We start from the raw sequence: 26,785 nt of genomic DNA, 5'->3' as shown, positions 1-26,785 counted from the left end.
AAGTCTACATATACTCTACACATGTACAAACATGGACAAATTTGCCCATATAGGCAGGTCCATACATGCAGATGTACATGTCCTTTCATTATAGCTATTGCTGAATTTGTTCATTGTGAGAATGGAAATTCTGGTATCACCATGCCCCCTAGCTCCACACAAAAGTATTGGTTCATCTTGTAATAATCCAATAACTATTGTCTCTCTTGGAAACATTAGAAACTCATCTGAAGCACTCACTGAACTACTTAGCATTTCAGATTAAATATAGTATCATAGAATGCTGCATGTTATAGATATAAAAATGTCCTTCAATAAAGAACATTAAACAGTGCCTGAAATATACCCCAAAGTGCCCAAATTGCTCATTCATCCTCAACACTTTTGAGGGTCATAGGTAGGTGGGTCACAAGCAACATTTCAGGTGCACTTGCAATAATAATTTTCAGACACAAAAGAGAAAAGAGCTGGAAGTTCCAGCTCACCTCAGGAAGCTCACCACAAAGAGTGATGAGTTTAGTTAGAGAAATAATTACATTTTGAACTGTCCTAATAATGAGAATGTATGAGGGAAATGGAGAGCCTGTTTAGAGTACAGGCGGGGGTCGGGTGGGGAGGAGGGAGACTTGGGACATTGGTGATGGGAATGTTGCACTGGTGATGGGTGGTGTTCTTTACATGACTGAAACCCAAACACAATCATGTATGTAATCAAGGTGTTTAAATTAAAAAAAAAATTCAGGTGCAAAGGATTAGGATTTTGATTGCCACACTCTGAATGCACAAAGATGCCTCCAATATAAAAAACACTGAGCATGCAATAATACCATTTTGATGCTTAAATCTTTTGCTTAACATTTGTCAGTCTGTATTATAAGTAGCTTCATAAACATGCTTTAAACTCCCCAAAAGATGAATGAATTAAATGGAACATTGCCTCTGCCAACTTGTATGATAAATAAAAATGGTGCATGGTGCATGGGGACATGAAACAAAAATTGAAGAGCATAGTTCTATTTAATGACAATTTTGAGGTTTCGTATGGATGGGGAGTCATTATCCAGTTTTGTTCTATGAAAAGACTTATTCTGACAAAAGTAACATAAATTTCTGTGAATATTTATTTGTCTGCTTAAAATTCTGGCCTTAAAGCTCTATATCTCCTCACTAGATATTTTTGGGGAATGTAATGTTCTCCATAGAGGAGGAAATCCATGAGATTCCCATGTATGAAGTAAGAGAATTGTCTTGCCAGTGTAAAATCCAGACTAATTCTTTGTAGTTTTGAGCAGTCCATTATATTGTTCCAGGCAGATGTTCAAACTTACTTCACCTCTCAGCTCATTTCTATTTTTAATCATCCAAAGGCTGTCTGTTTAGGGGTGTCTTTGCCCCCATAGTTGGACTAAGTTGTGTCAATGGGATACTTGCACCATCAAAACTGAAATGTTCGACAAAGCTACAAGGAACAGCTTTGAGGCAAGGTTTCAAGCTTTGTCATCACGCTTGAAGAATTTTCTGTTTAATGTACTGTAATGCAGTATTCAATGGGGACACGTTTAATTGAGTTTTACACAACCCAGTTGGGAGTAGCGCTGCAAGGTAGGTGATGTCTAGGTTTTTAATCTTCCACTCCGGAGAGGCTTGTTGACGGAGAGGTTCTTTCTCTTTGCAAGAAAAAAAAAGGAAGCATGAGAAATGATACATCCGTGGATAAAACCAATTGGCAACCCCCAAAGGAATGAAGGCGATAAGGCGAATCCAGCACTTGTAAGAAATAAAAGAATCCAACTGTTCATTTAAATGAGAAACAACACCCGCAGATGGAGGAGGCAGGGAGGTAGGGCACTGGAATGGGGAGGAACCCAGACTGACAAATAGACCCCATGATGTGGCAGGGAGGAATCCTAGCAAACAATCGGTGGCTTGTTAAGGGGATTAGCTGGAAAACTCTTCGCCCTGTATATTGTAAGAGAAAGAAGAGGGGCAGGCAAGCGTTTTTACATTCACAATGGTAACTACCATGGCAAAATGAATGAATGGGAAAGAAGCAGTTAAAAAAATAGCCCTTTAAACGAATTGGCATTTCCATCTGAAGCCCTAACCTGACATCAGCCTGGGTCAAAAATAGCAACTGGATACTGTAAAAACATCCACAACCCTCAAACCCAAACAATTTCTGATACCAAAGCTGCAAAGCATTTGATGCTCTGAGGACATTTGTTTTCTCCTTTTTAGAACTTTTTTTTATTTTTAGCAGCAGTCTAAACAGTAGCCTCAAAGTAGTCTCAGCACTTCAAGATTGCTATTCACTTTTGTGTCCATGACTTTTGTATCTATGTCCTACTCTGTAGTTCCATTGATGGTACAAGCAGAACCTTCCCCTAGTATACCAAAACTATTTTGTTGAAAGTCATAACTTTGGTCTCCAACAGAGGCAAACAGCTGGAAAAACAATTACTCTCTTCTGTATGCTCATATAGTCAAATTCCATTTAAGAGAGAATACTAGCTGGTGCTAGAGCAATAAGACAGGTCGCTTGCCTTGCACATTGCAGACTCACCGTCAGTATATTATCCTTTGGGCACCACCAGGAGTGATTACTGAAAGTACAGCCAGGAATAACTCCTACGTAAGCAATATCAGGTATGGACCCAAAGCAGACAGAAAACAAATGCTAGTAGTCTATCTTTATTTAATTTTATGTTTTTTTTTTTGAGCTGTCCCTATATGTTTGACTGGACTTGACTGTGCCACTGAGCCCATTCTATTAGGAAAGGGTGCACTTGATAACTTTAATTCTCTTGACTTTCTTCTCTTCACCTGTAGTAGGAGACAAGCCTCTCTGAAGTTCTGCTCTCTTCCATCTACGGTTATAGCCTGCAGCTACTAATGCAATGGTGCCTGTCCAGATCATTGCAAATTTAAGACTGCTGACCCAAGGTCTGGCATCTATATTTTGGTATATTATCACCATAAGAAATACTGCGGTTTATAGGTACCAACTTGAATTAAAGACCCATTTAGACCAGGATCAGCTCTTCAGCACATTTCCAGTTCTGCTGTTCTGTGAAGACCAAAACAATTTGACCAATAAAGGAAATGTTTCCAGTGCAAAACTGATATGTGATTGGGATGCTCTGATTAAAATATATTAATGAATTTCCTTAATTTGTAAATTGGTTTCAGGCTACTTATATCAGGTCTTACTTTTTCAAGATAACCATTTAGTAAATGGTTGTTCTTTACCTACAAGCTGTCAGACATTGTTCTAGGTACTATAGGAGAGTGAAAAGAAAGAACAATATTTCTGCTCTCCTGAAATTTATACCTTAGCATTTTTTTCACATAATTTTTATTGCAACATAATCAAATAGCTGTTAGGAAGATGAGATTCCTTAATATGTGCAAACTCTCTTGTACTTCCGCTCTTATTTACTCATCCAAGGTAAAGATCTCCTATAGGAGGGAGAAACTAATCCATCTACACAGAGAATATCTGAGGCACAGAGGTTGAGATCATTTTGCCAAGCCTTTACCAAAAACTAGAAAAGTGATGATATCATTTCTATCAGTATCATTTTTACCTTCGATAAATTTGATTGTTTTTGCTTTTATTGTTTTGGGGTTACACCAGCGTGCTCAGAGGCTACTCATGGCTCTGAGCTCAGGAATCATAACTGGCAATGCTCAGTGGATTATATGAGATATCAAGGATTGAACCCGAGTTGGCCCCATGAAAGGCAAACACCATACCCTCTGTACTAGTCCCAGTCCCTGAATTTTATTTTTCATCTTTTATTCATCTTGCAAGAATGTTCTGGCTTTTCTGGAAGCTCAAGTTAAAAGAGTTTAAAGTTCAGACCAGTATATTTTAAATATGTATGCTTGAGAAAGGAGCGATGAGTCATGATTAGCGCTCATGCTTTTTTATGCTGCCAAATCAGGTTCAGTCCCTGACACCACATAGTCCTGCCAGTCCCCATAGTATTGATAACTCAGTCCTAGAGTCCACCCAAGAACCATTTGAATGACCTTTACAGTAAGGTTTAAGAAGTACCACATCCTCAGGCTTTTGTATTGAACCACCAGCACAGTTGCCCAGAAATTTCTGGAAGAGGCCTCTGGCTCCTTGAGCACTGCTTTGGAAGCCCCACAAAGAAACTAAAAAGTAAAATAAAAATCTCAAAATTTATGATACATGTTCAGTTGGGAGGAATTCCCAGGGAGGGAAAAAAACGGGTAGTTAGTATTACAAAGGAAGAAAATTTATAACTCATATGTTTCAGGAAAACATAAAACCTTAGTACCAGGTTTCAAGAAAATCCCTAATTCCAATCTATATAGCACAAAGATACTGTTGAAATTAGTATAGTAATGGTTCTGAGCATTTGCTTATATGAAGTCAACCTAGGTTCAATCCCTGGCAGCACACATGGTCTCCCGAGCTGCCAGGAACTATTTCTGAGTGCAGAGTCAGGAGTAAACACTGAGTGCCTCTGGGTGTGGCCAAAACAAAACAAAATAAAAGAAGAACAACAACAACAACAAAAACCCAGCACAGATTAGTAGGGTAATCTAGAATAAAAAAATCTTTGTGAGGAATGAGGGCAGGGACATAGCATGATGGTAGGGCACTTGCCTTGCATGCAGCTGATTTGGTTTTAAACTGGGACATCTCATAGCCTTGAGACATCCCAAGGAGGGATCCAAGGAGTGATCTCTAAGTTCACAGCCAGGAGCCTTGGGTATAGCCACAAAACAAACAAACAAAAAATTTTCTTTGTAAAAATTACTTAATTAAGCTTGCTTATTGGTACAAAAATAATGGTTGGGTTTTGTGCTTAAAACATTGCAGTTTTAGACCTTTGTATAACCTCTTATGGAGAGCACTGAGATTTGATTAAATCATCTTTCAGAAATTAAAAAGTAGGTCTAGAGATATAGTACAGTGGGTATGTCTCTTGACTTCCCCTCTGTTGATTTGAATCTGATACCTGGCATCCTATGGTTCCCCCCTAAAAGAAAGAAATGGAATAGCAGAATGGTTATAATCTCATCCAAAGTATACTTTAAAAATGAATCCAGCTGTCAGAGACATAGTACAGTGGGTAAGGTGCTTGCCTTGCACACAGCTGACTTGGGTTGGAACCAGCATCTCATATTTTCCCTGAGCATGACAAAGTAATATCTGAGTAAAGGGCTAGGAGTCATCTCTGAGCACCACCAGGTGTGGTACCTCTCGAAAAGTTTTCTAAAGAATCAAGAAAATCAAAACAACAATGAGATATTATATCACACCACCAAGACTGGCACATATCATAAAATAAACAAGAACGGTCAGTGCTGGCATGGATGTTGGGAGAAAGGTCTCTCATTTACTACTGGTGGAAATGTAGTCCAGCCTTTTTGGAAAACAATATAGACATTCCTCAAAAAGCTAGAAATTGAGCTTCCATATAGTGCAGCAATATTACTCCTCGGATTATTTCCCAGGAACTCAAAAACACAGTACAAAAAAAATGCCCTCTGGACTCTTATGTTCAATGAAACACTATTTAAAATAGCCAAAATCTAAAAACAACCCATGTGTCCTAGAACAGATGAGTGGCTAAAGAAACTGGTACATCTACTCAGTGGAATACTATGAAATAGTTAGGAAAAATGAAGTCATGAAATGTGCTTATCCATGGATGGATATGGAAATTATTATGCTGAGTAAAATGAGTCAGAGGGAAAGGGATAGACATAGAATAATCTCACTCATTTGTGGGATATAAGAATAAACAATTGATAATATGGTAATAATAGAGACAATAGAGGTAAGGGTCAAGAGGTTAAGCTCAGGGTTAGAAGATCACCACAGAGAGTGGTGAGTGCATTTAGTGTAGAGAAGGGTCTACTATAACAAAGATAGTTGGAACTGTTTGTTCTGGATAAGAACTCAATGATGAAAGAGGAGAAAGTGACGTTCAAGGTACCCCTCCTTTAACAATAGCGATAACCACAATATCAAAAAAGAGAGAGAAAGAGAGAGAGAGAGAGAGAGAGAGAGAGAGAGAGAGAGAGAGAGAGAGAAGGGGGCAAACTGCCTTGCCTGGAGACAAGCTAGGGTGAGGGGTAGGGGGTGGAAGGGAAATAGAGACATTAGTGGCGAGAAGGGTGATTACATTCTATAATTGAAACCCAAGAATGGACAATTTTGTAACCATGGTACTTAAATAAAGCAATTAATAAAAAATAAAGAAAAAAAAGAATCAAGATCAATACAGTTCACTAACAGAATCCAGTAAGGGACCAGAGAGATAGTCCATTGGTTGGATGCATTCCTTACACGTAACTGACCCAGCTTCGATCCCTGGCATCCCATATGGTCCCCTGAGTCCCACCAGGCATGATCCCTGAACTCAAAGCCAGAAGTACCTCCTGAGTATCACTGAGATGTCCAAAAACAAAAACAAGAAGACACTTTAAGACCTGTCATTTTAGGTTTTGTTTAGATACATGAGTTTCTGAAATCCAGCTTATATCTAAATCTTCACTTGGTCTAAAGCAAGTTACTTTAATTTTCTTTTTTTATTTTTGTCTTTTTTTTGTCACCCAATTCACAATACAGACTAGGCAAAGGGCCTGGGTTGAGGTGTATATGGGGTACATTTACTGTACCTCCTCTTTCTATACAGTCAATGTAAAGAACACAGCCTGTGGTAAGAATTGGGAGGCCTTATCTATTATCCCTTTCTTATTTTTAATATATACATATGTATATATATATATAAAATTCTTCACCAGTGAAACATACCCATATCCCAATATCCCAAGTGTCCTTCCTCCCCACACCACACCGGCCTGTACTCTAGACAGGCTTTCTACTTCCCTCATTCAGCCACATTTTGTTACGATAGTTCTCAGTGTAATTATTTCTGCAACTGCACTAAACGATCCCTGTGATGAGCTTCATGTCAGGAGCTGGACCCTCCAATCCTCCTCTATTTTGTCTCTGAGAATCATTACACAAATGTTTTTTATTTTTCTCAAAACCCATAGATGAGTGAGACCATTCTGTGTTTATCTCTCTCCCTCTAACTTATTTCACTCAGCATAATAGATTCCATACACATCCATGTATAGCAAAATTTCATGACTTCATCTCTTCTGATGGCTGCATAATATTCCATTGTGTATATGTACCATAGTTTCTTTAACCATTCATCTATTGAGGGACAGTAGGCTGTTTCCAGAGTCTGGCTATTGTAAACAATGCTGCAATGAATATAGGTGTGAGAAAGGGATTTTTGTATTGTATTTTTGTGTTCCTATGATATATCCTAGGATTAAGTAAGAAAATTTTTGTAAACAGGGAGTTTGTAAGTCATGGGGTTCATGTTCTTGGCACATGGAAAATACTGTGTGATGTTGAAAATGTAAGTAGGTCTCTGCATTTTTTCAGTCAATAGGTATATAAACCTTAGCTTGGAGTCATGAAGTCAAGGAGATTTTATGGAACACGTTCTTAATTTTTCTAAATTTGGAGCTGGAAAATACTTAACTCATGAGTCTTTGAGTCCATAGGTGATAACTGTGGTGTATTCCTGGATTATAGGTGAGTTTTATTTGGTATTTATGGGAGTCTTGCCATTACACTGAGTCGCCCATTGACTACTGCATCTACTCTCTTGTTAAAAAGAGAAAAATGGATTAGCATATCTCTTTTATAATAACAGTCCAGGATATACGTGGAAGGTCATAGAACTACACAATGTCTGAACTATAGAAAGGGTAGCAGAGAGTTTTTAAGTTTTGTTCCTGACATTCCAATTCCAAAGAATAATTTCCCATCAGATGGATTTTATATGTGTTTCTCCCAAATCACATTCTACTAGATGTGAACTCTATTCTCAATTCTCTATTCCCATCTTTCCTATTCCCCACACTCCATCTTCACAAGCCCATTCATTGATAATCACTCTACAGACTGTACTGGAATGTTGGCTAGCTGGCTCCATCTATAGGTCATTAAATGAGTTGGCAGTTCTAAAAGTGTGGCCCACCAAGTTTAGGGCCTTCCCAGGACACTTTGTAAAAAGACCTTGGGGTTAAAGCTACTTTTACAATATTTCTCAGATTTTATGTGCTAGTTCTGCTGTGTTGACATTTGTCCTGACAGTACAAATTAAATGGTGGGTAAAACTGCTGAGTGCAGTAGCACCAAACTAGACTAAGAGGCAGAAGAGGTACAAAAGGCAATTTAATCAGGAGGCATTCAAAGTTGAAGTAAGCAAAAGAGACAGGGCTACTTAAAGAATGTTCTTGATGAGTGAGTCCACTCACCCATGGACTGTTGAGAGACAAACAAAGAGATATATGATATTCTTTAATGACAAACCCTTAGTCTTGCATTACAAAACAGATTAACAGATAGTGGAGAGTGTGGGTTAGAGAGAAGAGGCAAAAGGAGAGTTGTGATTGGCACTTTGGTGGTGGTGGGGTACAATAAATTTGTCATCTATATCATGAGCTTTAACATTCTTATAATCATATTCCCTATCCTATTATAATAAAATAAATTTTCCATGAGATAATTCTTAATGGACTAGTAGAAATTAATATTTTTATTAAATCTAAACTCTTTAGTATATGCCTTTCAATATTTTCTAAAAGCACTATATGATTGGAGACTTAATTTAGGAGCAAAATCAACATTTTTGCTCTCAACAACTATCTCACTGGCATGGCCAGAGGAATTTTATAGTGGGTAAGCATAGGCCAACTTTTGTTCAATCACTAGCACTTCATATGGTTCTCAGGAACCACTAGGAGAAATCCCTGATTGTGGAACTAAGAGTACACCCTGATCATTGCCTTGTGTATTCCAGATAAACAAAAACAAAACCCAACAAAACTATTTGACTGACAGAACCTCTTTTCTTCAGATTCGAGTATTTACAAGCTGTTTTTTTTTTTCATAAATAAATCTTTCTTTTTTTTTGGTTTTTGGGCCACACCCGGTGACGCTCAGGGGTTACTCCTGGCTATGCGCTCAGAAGTCGCTCCTGGCTTGGGGGACCATATGGGACGCCGGGGGATCGAACCGCGGTCCGTCCTAGGCTAGCGCAGGTAAGGCAGGCACCTTACCTTTAGCGCCACCGCCCGGCCCCAAATAAATCTTTCTTCAATGACTGACTGCCAATGATAATGTCAAACTTTGAAGCCAAAATTCATAAGCTTTTGAAAAAGATGAGTCGTACAGTGGAATAATTTTTTCTAATATCACCAATATATGATGTTAATTACTGATGCAGTTAGTAAAAAATCCATTTAGAATACAATTACAACTCATCTTTTCCTGGACAGCACTTGTCGAATTTTGGTGTACCATCAAAGAAGTCCTGGAAATCGAGTAGAATACTATGCTTTTCTAGTCACATATCTAAATGTGACATGGTGTTCTTCCTATATTGCAGTGACAATAATTAAATAGCTCACAAAAGAAGAAATAATTATGATATAACTCACCTCTCTTCACTTAGGATGTGAAAATATAAGAGTGCCACTTCTGATACTACTTTTGTTTAAAAACTTTTTTAAGTTGCCATTAAGAAACATCCTATAATTATTATGAGTTATCTTAAAATAGATACCTACACATTTGACAAATTGATTAGAACTTACTTCTTTTGGTGTCCACCTCCAAGATAAAACCCACAAACATTAACACTGCTGGAATCTGGGGGCCTGAGCAGTGGCGCAAGTTGTAGGGCATTTGCCTTGCATGTGCTGACCTAGTACGGACCGCTGTTTGATCTCCTAGGGTCCCATATGGTCCCCCAAGTCAGGAGTGATTTCTGAGTGCATAGCCAGGAGTAACCCCTGACTATCACTGGGTGTGGTCCAAAGACCAAAAATAAATAAATAAAACCAAACAACAACAACAACAACAACAACAACAAAACCACTGCTGGAATCTGCAGTATTAGAGTGCAATGAAGTGCTGAGAGCAAGACATTGAGAACTTTTGAGACAGATCACGTGTGAAGAACACAAGAAGGAAGAGTCCATAGACTGCTCAGTTGGCATTTCCAGGTCCAGACAGAGAGGCTGGGCTTCTTTGAGACAGGCACCTTCTGGAGCAGTTGCCAAATTGGGAAAATGCTCTCCGAACTTGACCCTCACTACCCCTTCTGATCTCTACAAGTCTTTACAAGCTGTTCTCTAATTCATTGAAAATAAAAAAGATTTTTAAACATGTGCTGGCCTAATTTTAGATGAAAGTGAAATGTCAATTAAGAAGTCTAATTTAGCTTTAGTCGCTAAATTAGCTTTTTCTACCTTGCAAAGCAGCAGACAATTTGGGGCAGGCATGGAAAAGATGACTGAGGTGACATTCTCATAGGACATTTTCGCTGACCTGCGTTTTTCTAAAACATGAAAATAACTTAGGAAGTAAATTATTATTAATAATTATAAAAATATAGCCATTTCTTGGGGGAAGGAACAATAGCAGTGTATAGGGTATTTGCTTTGCATTCAGCCAACCCAGGACTGACTCTGGTTCTATCCTCAGAATCCCATATGGTCTCCCAAACCTGCCAGGAGCAATTTCTGAGTGCAGAGCCAGGAATAATCTCTGAGCACTGCCATTCCTTAAGGAAAAAAAATACATATTGTAGTACCATCTTCTTTGTCCTCATGCTCTACTCATTTCCTTTTCAGAATTATAGAAAATATTTACAGTGAAATAACAGTAATTTAGCTAATATTTCACTTGGTCTTAGCATATGTTTTGGAGATGTGAGATTGTTGTGCCCCTAAAAACTAAAATCTTTACAACAAAACAAATGTAAAAGGGCTGATGATGTATTATGGATATTTCATTAAATCTATTGTTACCAAAAGTTTTATCATAGCAAGTAAAAACATGAATGATTCTCCTTCAAAAATTTCCTTTTATCTAGTACCTAGATAACTACATTTCTGTAATAATACCATAATGTCATTATTCAGATATTGAGATGAGATTATTTTTGAACTCTAAATATATTAATTATATTTTTTACTTTTCTTTTTAACGTTTTTTGATTCTCAAAAATGTAACAGACTTTAAAAGATCAACCAAATCTTATTTTAATTTTAAAGAATAAATGAATTGGTCAGTTAATACAAATAGCATTGATATGTTCCTTGAAAGATTAAAGGCCACAAATTGATATAATTCATTTCTATGACCATGATTCTAACAAAGTCATGGTCATATTTGAAATTATTTTATAAATGATGCTATCAGATCAAGGGAAAAGCATAATGAGCTAGTTAGATAATTATATACATAATTCTTGCACTTACTCTATTGCAAATACACTTTATACCTAATTTTTAGGAAATATTTCTAGGAAATATTCAGAGAGATTTAGTGAAAATAGGGCCATGAAAATAACACTGAACTCCCTCTGGTTATAGGCAAGCCTCAGTAAACCTAGAAATAAATATATTGTAATTTATTCTGGTTCTGTTCTCCCAAAGATTCTCATTACCTTAATATTCATTATTGAATCAAGACATTGAGATTTTGCTTCATGTCACAGTCTTACCTACTTTTGCATTTTTTTAAATATAACAAAGTTTAATGCCTAATTTGGAGCAGCACATATAGATATATGTTAATAGCAGTACTGATAAATTTTAGAGTGCCACTGAATATAATTTTGTTTTATTTGGCCTCAATTTTAAGTTTTGGGTGTTTGTGCTTGTGATTTAATAAGAATGGTTCTGTAAATTCTAGTTGAATCTGTCATTATATTCAACTTTAGATTCATCAGCCTACAGTCTACTTCTTTGATCATGGTGATGGGTCAGTAACCATAATCCTCTTACATTCCTTCAGGCAATAAGTACAAATATATTATCCTCTTTGTGGAAGACTATGAGAATGCAGCTCTAGAAAGAAAAAGGTCTTGCAAGTATACCCCGGCACTATTTGGCTATATTGTGTCATCTGTGCTAACTTTATCCCAGGCCACTAAGCCCAATACTTATTAAATTCCTGGGAAGGGGGGCCGGGTGGTGGCGCTAGAGGTAAGGTGCCTGCCTTGCCTGCGCTAGCCTTGGATGGACCGCGGTTCGATCCCCCGGTTTCCCATATGGTCCCCCAAACCAGGAGCGACTTCTGAGCGGATAGCTAGAAGTAACCCCTGAGCGTCAAATGGGTGTGGCCCCCCCAAAAAAAAATTCCTGGGAAGGAATGATTAGAATGACTCTGCATGAAATTATTTGCCAGTGGTCTAACTCACAGGCGGGGGGTGTGTTTTAGGAGAAGAAAGAACTCATACCTTACTAGTGTGAGGCCTCAAGTTTGATCATAAGACTCCCAAACTCACAAATGATAATAGTCTGTGCTTTCTCACCAAAGAATTTTAAAAGTGCACAAGCCTATTTTAGGATAAATAGGGAAGAGGCCATATTAGCATATCCATACATGTCTAATAAAGGCAAGGGTTTTATTTTTCTTGTTTTTTGGTTTTGTTTTGTATCATACCCCACTCTATGCAGGAACTTGTGTGTCTCTGGGAATTGAAATCAGCTCTGCTGTGTACAAGGCAAAATGCTTATCTACTGTACTCCACCCCTGAAGCAAAAAACATTATTCAAGTTATTAATATAAAATTTGTACATATTGTTTGATGATATGAAGCTTCTTTGTCAGGGCTTTCTCTGTCTCTTGAGCATCTTCAATATCAATTTATTTTTGTTCTTTGGTATACAATAGGCTAAAATAATGAATTCAAATTTTCTTTTACTTTCATGTGTGAAGAAAATATTTCCATTATTTTATTCCTCACTTAAAATTTTAATTTTCTTGAGTGAAATTTTAATTTTTATTATTGAAGTTTTTCTCTTACCAAATCTGGTAAAGTAGTATATTTTAGGAAGCTGTGGCTGTGTCAGTTCTCTGTTTTCTTAAAGCACAATGTAATTTAGAAATTCTATTATCTTCTAGATAAGTTTCCTAAATGGGCCATATGATCCTATTTGGTCTTTCTGGATATTTCAAGATGGAGTACAAATGAAAATTACATAATTGGTACTCATAGCATGTGTTTGGAGCCAATCAGTAGAACTGGGGTCAGAAGAATGAAGTATTATAAGTAAAGGCCACAGTTGCTAAAGTTTGGGAAACATTGTTCTGAATTTTGTGAATAATACAAAAGGGAATTACAAAAATTATTTATCTTCAATGAAAAATTATTTATCTTCAATGTATCTTCAACTTGTTATTTGTAGATTTTTTTCAAATCTAGTAATTATACACCTACAGAAATCAATATTTTTAAAAAATTGGCAAGAAGGAAGTTTGTGACAGAAATTAACAAAAATTCCCTTATTTTTTTCAAATGAAGTTCTTACTTTTTTATTATGATTTCTGTATTTTCCTCTTTCTAAAAGCCAGTTATGCTTAATTATACACCATGTTTATAATTTGTACACAATAAAATCTTATCTTTTGTTTTAAAAGCTATAAACAACTCCCAACAAGGAATGATTTCTTAGTAAACAATTCAATTTGAAATAAAATATACACAAAGGGAAAGTCATCTGTTTAATTTAACCAACCCTTATTCTAATAATAATGCTTCATATCATTCACGAAATGACTAGCACATAAAATTCTGAGATGTTCAAATAATCTAATATCAGTGTTTAGGAGGGCTGTGAGAGTGACTGATCCTGGCAACGAATTTCATTCCTCAATTACTGCTTTCCTAGACACGAAAGGAAAGACAATTTCATTGGAGGGCTAATTTCTTTTTTGGTTGCCATTCTAGGATGATCTCTGTAGTTCTACTATGAGAAAGCTGGCACTGTGGGAAAATACTGCTGTTTTAGGAAGACAGATTCTCATTTATAACACTTCAGTGTTTAGAGTATGGTCCTGTGACATTGGAAAAATCATTGAATGTCCCCCCGAGCCTTGCTTTCTTCATATGTTAGATTATACAAATGTCGTTTGCAATGATGATGATGGTGACGGTGTTCATTTGAGAAATCTGTTATAACTGACTTCTCGAAGGGAGTTTATATTTCATAATCTTTTCCTTTTCTGCCATTATTCTACAGATCTGTTCCGTAGAGACAGCATCAATACCTGAATGACCTAATTCAAGTCAAATAAATCACAAGTAGCATGGCATTGTAGAGAGTGCTTAGCATCGTGGGTGAGGAGATAAAAGTGTAAAATGTAAATATGCCACCTCTCAGTTCTTCAAGGCTATTTCTACATCTGTTGAAAAGGAAACTTTCCTTTCTTCCCATACATGATTTGTTATTATTAAGATCAGCTGAGATAATATGCATAACCCCCATTGTCAATCTGTGAAATACGATTTGAATGTGTTTTTCAAAAATAGCACATAGAGATTGAACTTCATTTCATGATCTGGGGAAGCAACTTTGTATTTCAAGCCTGGTACTCAAAAACAAACACAGATGAAATCAACTGTAAATATAATTTACAACTGTAATATAAATAATAGAATATGTGTTGCAGATTTTCAAATGTCTTGCAAACACTAACCAACTAAAAACAAAATATTTTTTTATAATCTGATCACTCGGTAGTCTCAACTTTTATTAAAATTGGACATCTGAAAAAAAATAATTACTGGGTTTTAATCCTTGGGATAATTGCAAATCTTTATTGCTTGAGTTGGCAAGTCCTGCTAAAATAAAATGACTGCATATAGCTATTTTGCTTACTTCTACCAAAGTTTGTTAATTTTTTCCTTTGTAGAAAGGGTTTTTCAATTTTTTAACACTGGTATGCTGTTGCTACTAATACCAAATCCAGATTATGAAGATTTCTCTGTTGATAGAAATCTCAGTGCTCTTAAACTTTTCCATGAATTTAAAAACTTTCTGATGAATTAAAACATGGTGTTTTTCTTACTATATACATACTCCATTATCCTTAATGAGAATTTATCTGAGGTGAGAGATAGCAATTCTTTAACTTAAAATCATTCCTTTCTCACGTTTAGAGATTTCGTACAATGACATGTAGCTCTGGTGTCGAGGAATTAATGACATTTAGTAAGTACAGAATGGGAAACCAGGATAGATGAATTATGCCTTTTCTTCAGATTTTATTCCAGAGAGGAAATTGAAAGATCCCATAGCATCACACTTATTATAAAATTAAAACTGTGTGATTTCATCAGATAAAAATAAAATGTTAAATGAAATCGTCTGTCTAAACACTCATGTCAAGAAAGGCAATTTTAGTTATGCAGTGGTGTGGTGTTTTGGTTTTTTTCTGCAATAAAGCCATCAGATCAATAAAAAATTATGTAGCAGATGATTATTACACTGTGCTCACCATAGCTCTAATCGTAAATAATACAGCAGTTATCCTGGTTATATTAATTATAATTAGAATGCAGATAATGCAGACGGTCTTTTATTGCGAGAGCCAAATCAATTTTCCAGTGTTATTCAATACAAGGTCACACAAAGTTGTGGGAGCTTTTAGACTTCTTAGGAAATGGCTTGCCTGCCTATGTGAGAGCGGCTTTGGCTTAGCTGTGCAAGACACATTGACTGGGAAGATCATTGAAATAATTACAGCCATGAACCCTTGCCTATGATGGCAGAATTTCATTTTATAAAGTAAGCGTCGCCATAATCCAACCTCCTTTATGGTAGGAAGCCTCATAAATCTTTCAGAGGAGACCAAGTCTTGAGCTGAGTGGTAAAAGAGGAAATCAAAATGGACTGATTTGCATTGCTCATTTCTCCTCATTGCTTTTGTTGTTCCACGCCTTGGCATGGTATATTTTTAAAAAAGAGATTCCATACACAATCATTTTGTATGGAGTGGGAGGAAGCACACATACAAAACTCGAGGAACTGTACTTTTAGTTCTGTGTGGATGAGTGCAGCGCATGCTGACTTCACACACCTCTGACACATATCCAAACTTACTTCTACGTTTTTGCGCACTTTGACAGGTATGTACACAATGAGGATTTATTTGGAACTGGAGTTTGGCTACACAGTATAAGAACATGAAATGAGGGCTGGGGTGATAGTACAGCAGTTGGGCTTTTGCCTTGCGTGCAGCCAACCTGGGTTTGATTTCCGGCATCCTATATTGTCCTCTAAGCCTCCCAGGAGTGATTTCTGAGCTCAGAGCCAGGAGTAATTCCTGAGCACCACCAGATGTGCCCCCCCCCCCAAAAAAAAAAAAGAGAGAGAGTAAAAGGCACTGTGTTAAGCAGAAATCAAAGATCCAGGCCTAGATTCTGGTTCATTTTTTCCATATATTCATGTCTTAGGGAAGATCAGAGAGGCAGACAGGAAACTTAGGAAGTAGGATAAAATAAGAGACAGGGAATTGAACAAAATTTTGGAAAACTCTTTTTATTTTTATTTATTTATTTATTTATTTATTTTTTGGTTTTTGGGTCACACCCGGCGGTGCTCAGGGGTTCCTCCTGGCTGTCTGCTCAGAAATAGCTCCTGGCAGGCACGGGGGACCCTATGGGACGCCGGGATTCCAACCAACCACCTTTGGTCCTGGATCGGCTGCTTGCAAGGCAAACACCTCTGTGCTATCTTTCCGGGCCCCTGGAAAACTCTTGACTTATATAAAGGTACTGGTATTTAAACTGTAACAACCTTTGAGGTGTTGCCTACAGTACTGAGGCTGCAACACTGAGAAACGGTTTCTAGGGCAGGTAAATAGTAGGCTGGGGCTCAGTGGCATGGAAGCATAAAACAATACCCAATGCAGTATTATACTATGTTATTTCAATACAATTGTTGATTTTTTTTGGAGGGGAGGGCACATTTGAGAGTGCTCAGGGCTTCTGGCTTTGCACTTAAGCATTGCTATTCCTGGTGAGCTCAAGGGACCTAATAGGGCTCCAGGGATCAAGCCCAGGTAGACTGCAGGCAAGGTAAGGATCTTACTCTCTGTGCTATCTCTCTAAAACTTATAAACACTATATAATAATGATGGTGATGCTGCTGCTGCTGCTGATGACGATGTACAGGGTCAGAGTGATAATACAGCTAGTAGAGCATTACCTTTTATGTAAAAGACATTCATTCAAACCCCAGCATCCCATAGGCCCGTTCTTGCCTGGAATAATTTCTGAACTCAGAGCCAGGAGTAACCCTTGTGCATCACTGGGTGTGGTCCCTCCCCCCAGACCAAATTAATACGACTCAATTATTGCTTCATCTCAAATTTCATCTGAAACAGTAGCACTGATAGAAGTGATATTAGGGGGGCTGGAGAGAGATAGCATGGAGGTAAGGCATTTGCCTTGCATGTAGAAGGACGGTGGTTCAAATTTTGGCATCCCATATGGTCCCCCAACCCTTCCCTTGAGCCTGCCAGGAGTGATTTTTGAGCGGAGAGCCAGGAGGAACCCCTGAGCGCAGCTGGGTGTGACCCACAAACACCAACCCCCCCCCCCCCAAAAAAAAGAAAACAAGTGATATTAGGAGGGGAATCGGCAAGATATGCTTAAGAGCAGAATTCGGAAGCTCTAACATAAAATAGCCCACGCAGGCAGAGAACAGAAGGCAGACAAAGAGCAGCAGGCAGTGGGGGAATAGCCCTTTCCATGTCCTCCGACCTCCACCAACTGCTTCCTTCCAGCGAGATGATTCCAAGGGCCGGGAAGGAAGAGGAGGCTTGGGCCCTGTAGGGTGTCACATCCGGTGGTTTGAAAAGGAGAGGTTGTCAATAAAGCAATAGCAAAGCTAACAAAGTAGTGTTAAATTCAGCTCTGAATCATGGAGGACCATCTCCAGGGAAATAAAAAGTCAGGATATACAACAAAGATGGCAGAAACCATTGTTTCTTTCGTTTTCTTAGAATTAAAGCTGAAGTCTCTGGTTCTGGCGAAATATCAATAACTCTGGAAAGAAAGCTTAAAGGGTTGGAGAGCATGTTTGGCGTTCAATTCCTTACTGATAGAATATCTTCCAAACTTATTTGATGTCTATTTTCTGTTCTGCAATGAAATCATGCCTTTCTTTCAAACAAAGGTAATGATGGTAATTATACCTGGACTAGGACCTGTGGACTTTGTAGAAGTATTGGACAAATATCAGTTTCATTTATCCTCCCAACTGCAGATGAGAACAGTCTTAGTTATCTATGAAGAAATAAGGTACTATACAGAGGTGTTATCTTAACTTCCCAAGGTCACACAGCTGATTTGTGTTGCCCAAGGTTTCAATCCTATATATATATATGTCAGCTCCAGAGTTGTACTTTGAAATCCAACCATTTTCTGCTATTGCTAAAGTCGTTTCTTCTACCCAGCGAATAAAGGTCTTTGGCTTGCTTCTTTTCCTAAAAGTACTATCTGTTCAGTGAACTGTATCGTAGAAGTTTGTTTAGTTTTGTTTTTTTCAGAACTATCTCAGAGGTCCCTCAAGTAGAAGCAGGCATATGAATTGCTATGGCAACTTCCTGTGCTTTGAATAATAGAATTTGGAAATCATCTGAAGCACAAAACACAAGGGATGGGTGGAGAGAAGGTGAAGGGGGAAGAAGTCGAAATGTGACCTTGTCAAATAAATTAGCTTCTAGAAGATTCCACTTTAAAATGATACGTCTAACATTATCGCTTCACTGCTAAAAACTGGGAAGCCTTCCAAATTTTAACTTACAAAGTTATTGTGCTTCCAAATGAGAAAAAATGTCTTTAAAGGTACTTTGTGTTTTTTGACTACTATAATAGATGGCACTGTAATGGGCTATGCAAATAGCCCAAATTCTAGTTTAAAGCTAAGGGAAGTTAGCAGAAGCTGCACCTTTTAGAAGAATTGCCATTTCATAATTGTCTGTTCCTGTGCCTTGGCTGGTGTTCCATCCTGCTGCATTACTTACCATTAACTTACCTCCTCCATTCCCCCAACAAAGTCTATATTATTTTTCTTTTTAATTTTTCACACACTAACATGGCCAATTGTCCAGAGGTGGTAACAAGATAAGAAATTCTGGATTGAAAAAGGTCAGCCTGCCTTCTCTTTTTGCTAACTTCCCTTGGGTGTGCCTACCTTTTCCTGAGGACTTTTTAAATTTCAAAGGGGTACACTCAACTGCTCACAAATTAAGATCACACCTCCCACGGTCATTAAAATATAAATAGAAAAATAAATAAATAAAAGGCCCCCCTTTCTCTCCCTCAATCATTGCTCTTGTGTATAACTGAGAATTCACTTTAAAAGTATAATCTGATTGAGTCGTTAAATTGGCCAGCCTTCTGCATTTCCATCCTGTGCTGACTTCATCATCTCTGTGTTTAGAAATGGCTTTTATGCCTCCTGGTCTCAACACAGAGCAAAAGAACCATCTGGGCCCACATAGAAGGTGAAAACCACGTCAGACATCTCTAGGTTCAATCATGCCCATAAGGACCATTTCTCGGCAGATAAGCCAGATGCGGACTTAGTCTGTGTGACCTAACAAAATTACAATATGTTTATTTCCTTTGGGCATGGTCTCTCTCTGTCTTCAAATTATTTCTTTGCTCTTCCACTAGTCTCCACCCTATAAGTGCTTGCCTTTGGTTTGTGTGAATGTTGCTAAGGGCCAGGGAGGTGACATTCAGGCTGTATCAGTGTCACAATGAGTTAGTAGGGTGTCGTTCACTAGAGCACATGATACGGTCGGGGAGAAACTCGCAATTTCTCCCGAACTTCCAGGCTCTTTTCAACAGAGTCAAAACTTAGAGCCTTATCCCTGTCTCTGATCTTCCCCTTCTGTGAAATGGATCTCTTTGCCCACTTATTTTTGGATGGTGGTAGTGAAGATCTGTGTTCATGGCACACTCAAGGCAGGCTGGGTCAACTTTTGGAATGTGGGGACTCACCTTAAATCAACTATGTGTAAGGCCTGTGCCCTACCTGTTGTGCTATCTCTCCAGTCCTTCCCCCTTTTTTGGTTTTGGAACCATACCTGGTGGTACTCAGGTTATTCCACTTGGCTATGTGGTCAGAAATTATTCCTGGCAAGCTCAGGGGACCATGCTAGATGCTGGGGATCAAACCAGGTCGGCCATGTGCAACGCAAAGAAGCTACTCTCTGGGCTATTAATCCTCTGGATCCCTTTCTTTTTGATTATGAAATTGGGACAAATTCACCAGAAAAGAAGGGTCACTGCTACAATCTCTGTGTGTTGCAAGCAAATGCATTTTATCCTCAAAGATATTTTTCTCATTGCCATCATTTGAGAAGGGGTAGGGAGTGTTGCACTGGTGAGGGGGGGTGCTCTTTATATAACTGAAATCACACAACTACAATCATATTTGTAATCATGGTGTTTAAATAAAGATAATTTAAAAAAAATAAACACAAAATATAGTTTTTTTTTTGTATAGACTTATAGAAAAAAAAATTTTCTAATGGCTAACAAGTGCCCCCATGCCCTGCACATTGAAGAAGTGTAAAGTGTTAAAATTCAATGAAATAGAGCTCAGAAAAATCCTGTCTTGCTATTTGAACTGAGTTATTCTCCTGTTGCCTTGCTGGAAACAAACAGGAATGCTTCTGATTTACAGGGATGCTTTGAAATTAATAGCATCATCCTCTGAGGAATAGAGAATATTTCATACCTCTTCCTAATTATGTATGTCATTACCTACTTTCTAATTCATCTGCTTACTATCTGTTAGGAGGGAGGCAGGCTTGCCTATGGAGTATTGCCTTGTTTTATATGTGATAAATGGAAAATGCCAAGAGAGATGAAATGTTCTTTTCCAGGTTCTGTCCCTGCCAGGTGGGAAAAAACTGGATTTTCTCCTCAATACCATTGACAAGCAATATTCTTGACACATTTTAAGCATGTGGAATATCTTTGTATATTGCAAAGGACTTTTGAATCTATAAAATGCTTCATTAAGGGGCCAGAGAAATCGCACGGAGGTAGGATGTTTGCCTTGCATGTAGAAGGACTGTGGTTCGAATCCCTGCATCCCATAGGGCTCCCCGAACCTGCCAGGAGTGATTTCTGAGCATAGAGCCAGGAGTAATCCCTAAGCTCTGCCAGATGTGACCCAAAAAACAAACAGAAAAAAAAAAAGAACAAAAAATGCTTTATTAAGCCCAATAGTTACTGTGCCCTCATGAAAAAGAGCAGAATTACTGGTCACTCAATTATTTGTTGATTGCATTAAAGAAAATCACACAGAAATATCAAGCCAGACAACAAGTTCTAGAGATATCTCTCACCATGACAAAGTAAAAGTAGCCCTATTTACTACTATGAAAAATTTATATGAATGGATATGCAAATCAACAAATTTGAAATGGAAAACTATGTAAGAGACCTGAAAATATGACTCTCACACAAAGAAGCAAGTGATCAACTAGGCACAACCAGAGAATTCTTTGTAGGTCTCTAAAATCAGGACTTTTCCGTGAATCTTCATAGTTCTTAAGATGAAGCCAATGTCTTACCATGTCATAAAATCCTCTTACTTCCACAACCTCTTGCTTAGCTCTTCTGCCATCGCAGTGCATCATCTTATCTCCCTCTGTCACCAGCCATTTTTCTTTCAAGTCACACAATTCCCAGAATCCATGAATATGTGTGTGTCTTATTTACAACAATCCCAGACCCTCACACTCTTTCTCTTCCAGTACACAGATTATAAATCAGTTACAAAACTGGTTTATTTTATAGTTTCTTTATTCATTCCTCAGTTTTCAGGCACTTGAGTTGTTTCCAGCTTCTGGCTATTGTGAATTGGTAGAAAGCTTGCCACAAATAGAGAGGGAGTGCAGTTAGGGCAGAGAAGGGACCACCATGACAGTGATAGTTGGAAATGATTACTCTGGGCAAGAATTGGGTACTGAAAGAAGGGAAAGTGATATGCATGATAACCCTTCAGAATAATCTTGCAAAACACAGTGTCTAAGGGAAAAGGAAGAGCGAGAAAACAAAAATAAAAATGTCTGCCATAGAGACAGACAGAGGGAGGGCATCAGAGGGAGCAGGAGGGAAATTGGGGACATTGGTTATAGGAAATGTACACTGAAGGGATGGTCATTGGACATCCGATGACTGATATTCAGTCATGAACAACTTTGTGTATCTCGTGGTGATTAAAATAAAGACAAATTAAATTTAAGTCAAGATCAGCAAAAACAATAAGCCAAAAACTTGTTTAGTTCATATTTTGGTATCCATTATATCTACAGAAACAAGTACTGGGTTACTTTGCTTGTTATTATTTGTTTCATTGATTATACTTGCCCATGCATTCCTTTGACTATTGAGAATTTGACATTATGATGTAGAATCTATACAAGAGCTAGCTTGGCTATAGAAAAATAATAATTGCCATCTGACTATTTGAGAAGTAGAATGGGATAGGAGATGCGAAGATGGATTTTTCTTTTGAGAGATTGGCTTTTACTGGGGAGGAAAATTTTATAGCTAACAGCACCAACACTTATATAATAAGGTCAGGATATTGGATATGGGGAAAATGTGGCAGGAAGCCAACAGAAAGGACTATAATTTGGTTGAAATTAATAAGCAGCTGTTAGGTCATCTCTAAGCTAGCGCTTCATTATGTTGAAAATTCAAGATGGGTTGAAATGAAAACTACTCCCAAATACAATTTCGTCCTTTGGATGGTCATTATGGTTGAATAAAACAAATAGCTAAATAGACAGAATGATGGTTACTGTAGGAAAAGTAGGGACAATTACCCTGATAAGTACTAGGTCTTCTCAACTATCATTATTTTTTTTCTCATGTGAAAGTGGAAGCACACTATTTTCTTGCTGGGACAGATGAAATATATCTGGCACTGGGCTAGGGACATAGCCCAAAGGGCTGGAGCACATACTTCGCATTCTTAAGGCCCCTTATCTTATCCCAAGTATTACTAGGCACTGGGTTTAGCAATAATCACATCTTGGACCTCTAAGCTATATTTGGGGAATTATGTCTTTTGTTTTGTTTTGTTTTGTTTGGGGGGACACACTTGCCAGAGTTTACTCTACCTCTGTGCTGAGAAATCACTCTTGGCAGGTTTGGGATACTGGAGATTAAACCCAGATCAATTGCATGCAAGGCAAGCTCCCTATGTACTGTGATATCACTCTGGCCTCATATGTCTTTTTTTTTTTTTTTTTTTTTTTTTTTAAGGCTTTCACTTGGCAAGTGCATTGCAAAGAGCATTCTCCCAGATGTTCTATCTGGTGCTTTCCAACTCTGCTAAAGCATACCTGCTGCAGCCAGAAAACAAATGTCTGGTTTTCAGGTGTTGAAGTAAAGAACTCTGTACCAAATAGTGACTTTTTTATACACTGTTCACTGTTTCCTTTGAAAGGAAATATCTAACATTCAACTGGAATATTGAATCTCTTTTTTAAGTGTTCATTTGCTATGTTTTAAAATAAACATTTAATATTACATATATTGTTAAATATATATTTATTTAGGGGGAAAATTTTTTGTTGTTGCTCTTTTGTTTCGCTTTTTATATAAGGCCCTGTCCAGTAGAGCTTTGAGATGTACGTTGGTTCAGTGAGTAATAGAGTAATCATTAGCTACATATGTTGTTGAGCACTTGGCTCTTGCAAGTCAGCCCCTGAAGAGGTTGACTGATAGAGGGATAGAAGATGAGGTCTTTCCCCTCCAGTTCGGAGCACGTCTCTGCCACCCTGTTCAGCCGGCGGTTCTGAGGTGAAGTGGTGGGTAAACAGCTCGCAGACAGTCAGGCGTGTGGAAATATTAGCTTTATTTGGTGGACAAGACTGAAGTCCAAAGCCTCAGCACCAGTTCCAGCCGAAAAGCCCCTCGCCTTCCAGAGACCCTTGTTTTTATCCCCCAGAATCAGGTACCACCCAATGGTGGGATCAAATGCCACCCAATGGTGGGGGCAGAATCAGGTACCACCCTAGGGTGGGGGCAGAATGCCAGGTCACTCCCTAGGGTAGGGCACAATCATGATCAGGGTAGGGTCAGTAACATAATAATCCCATAAAATATATACATACACAACAATTCCACCTTTGTTTTTAGTAAACAAACAATATTGTCTACAATTATTAAAGGAAAAACTAGTCAATAATAAAAGAGCGGCTGTTTGCATTAGCGCATCACAGGAAAATGTAAAGAAAAACTTCTAACCTAAACACAGGGTGTCTAAAACCAGAAACATGTATCAAGGAATCAACTACAAGCTCCTGAGAAGATAAATCTAAGATGTACATAGATCCTTCGAAGAGACCCCAGAAAGGTTGTGTAGCAGGCGAGAAGAAGCACTTTTCTTTATTTGTTATTGTTGTTGTTGGTTTTTGGTAATAGGTTTTTGGGTCACACCTGGCAGCACTCAGGAATTACTTCTAGCTCCACGCTCAGAAATCGCTCCTGGCAGATACCGGGATTCGAACCAATGACCTTCTGCATGAATGGCAAACGCCTTATCTTCATGCTATCTCTCTGGACCCATTTTCATTAAAGTCCAGGTAGACCAGAAAGCCCATCTTTGAGGGCATTGAATTAGGCCCTTATTTTGGAGGAGGAAACATATACCCTCTGCACAGTGGGGGGCCACTGCAATGATGATCAATAGTCTTGTGAATTTAATCCAAGTTTTTTTTTTTGTTTTTTTTTTTTGGTTTTTGGGCCACACCCGGCGGTGCTGAGGGGTTACTCCTGGCTGTCTGCTCAGAAATAGCTCCTGGCAGGCACAGGGGACCATATGGGACACCGGGATTCGAACCAACCACCTTTGGTCCTGGATCGGCTGCTTGCAAGGCAAACACCACTGTGCTATCTCTCCGGGCCCTTAATCCAAGTTCTTAATCCAGGCTGAAGTCCATATGATGTTCAAAATTGATGTAACAATACAATTGATTATTTATAGATGGGAGCTTAAGTCACAAACCAAAACAAAATGTTTACGGCAGAGAACCTCCCTGTGTAAATAAACAACTTGAGGGCCCATCCAAAATGGATGGAACCTCCTATAAACCTAGTATTTTGCCTATGATGTGCCCATGCAAAAAATCCTGAGAACAGACAAAAATATCATTTAGGAAATTATAGACAGCAATATCTAACCCACTAACCTAAAGTCAAGAAAGCAAAACCCTAATGTAATACAACATCAATTCCTAAGATTAAAAACTAAAATAGAAAAAACATTAATTACAATAGTCAAAATAAGTGTAGTACCAAATATAAATTCAAAGGATTACAATTATAATAAAAATACAAAAGGTGAAATTTCTACAGAGTCCAACACCAATCTGTAAAGATGAGAGGTCTAGAACTCCGAAAAGACTGGCAAAAGACACTTGATGGGTCTAAAAAAGCGGGTTGAAGACTGGTACAGAAGATAACATCAAGCTGAATGAAGAAGGAAGGCCAGCACAGTTATCCATGTGTTGGGGCATCCCCAAGCGTTACATCATTACCATCATGAGTTGGTTGGGCTTCTATATTTCCTTTGGGATCGGTGCAATCTTGGGGTAGCCATTGTAGAAACAGTCAACAGTAGCACTGAGTATGTGGATGGAAAACCAGAAATATAGATAGCACAGTTTAACTGGGATCCAGAGACTATGGGTCTTATCCATGGATCTTTTCTCTGGGGTTATATTGTGACACAAATTCCAGGTTGCTTCATTTCCAACAAGTTTGCAGCAAACATGGTATAAAATTCCAACAGTCATGGATTTCTTCCTCAGGCCAAGATCAGGAGGATTGTGTAGTTGTGGGTGAAGGAGATGAGTTCCACATGTGAAGGGAATCCTGAAAATTAAAATGTTAAGGACTAGGAAGAGAGAAGGAAGGATAAGGAAGACTAAATTGGGGAAGATAAAGTTAGGAAAAAGGGAACTATATACAAAATATGCAGAACAGACAGACACTAAACAAGACATACACATACAGACTTCACAAAAAATATGGCCATAACACTCACTCATACCAAAAAATATTTGTTGAAAAGGATCCAAAATAGAGCAAAAGAAAAAAGAATTCAACTGAATCAACTAAAAGTGCATTAAAATGTAATAGCCGGTAACTGTTTAGATGAATCATTTCAAATTAAAAAAAAAAAAAACATTTTTTAATGGCAGAGTGATCTGAAAGAGAATTTCATGCATAATACAAACATGGAAAACTCTACTATAAGTGTATAACAGTATACAAAGTTATTGCATAACAGTAACTATGATAGTCAATCATAGGTGAGAAGCACTGTGAAGAAAGTCCACCTAAAAATTATCATTATGTCAGAGTCTTAAAACCTAAATTGAGGGAAATAAAGCAATGATGTTAAAATAAAAAGAGTGAAAGTTGTTAAATGAGGATATCTAGAAAGAAAAACAACATTAATATGATGAGAAATTTTTCTTTCAGGTGAACCTTGACTAAATTAAATTGTAAGATTTCATGATTAACTGAGACCTAGACCAATGATGAAATTAATATATAAATCCACCATACAAGGAAACACATTGGGGGTCCATGATTTTTAATCTTATTCATTGATCATGCTTGTGGAAAGAATCATAGAGCATTAATAGCAACCAATAAGGAAGTGAAATGATTATCTGGTGTTCATTGTAGACCTTTAAGATGTATAAAACAGGATGTATGCTGCTGTGGATTTCATCAATGTATTAGGGACTTTTTTGATCTTCTTGTCATCAAAATTGATACAATGTTGTTTTGCAGCAATTTTACAGTATGAAGTACAGTGAACTTTACCATAATGGTTTGACACTGATAAGTTGTAT

The 26,785-nt window shown here is 37.9% G+C and overlaps 1 protein-coding gene and 1 non-coding gene across 2 annotated transcripts in view; one reads left to right on the top strand and one right to left on the bottom strand.

Moving 5' to 3' along the window:
- Window positions 1–26,785, top strand: part of ZFPM2 (zinc finger protein, FOG family member 2) — a 500,701-nt gene that overhangs the window by 349,933 nt on the left and 123,983 nt on the right. The window lies entirely within an intron of this gene.
- On the bottom strand, window positions 6,592–6,724 carry LOC126010036 (small nucleolar RNA SNORA51). Its single transcript, XR_007496176.1, has one exon. It is a non-coding gene; the product is annotated as a small nucleolar RNA SNORA51 (small nucleolar RNA).

This window comes from Suncus etruscus, chromosome 5 (assembly GCF_024139225.1).
Source record: "Suncus etruscus isolate mSunEtr1 chromosome 5, mSunEtr1.pri.cur, whole genome shotgun sequence".
Classification (NCBI taxonomy): Eukaryota; Metazoa; Chordata; class Mammalia; order Eulipotyphla; family Soricidae; genus Suncus; species Suncus etruscus.
The sequence above is the reverse complement of the archived record's forward strand: the minus strand, read 5'-3'. Positions and strand labels throughout refer to the sequence as shown.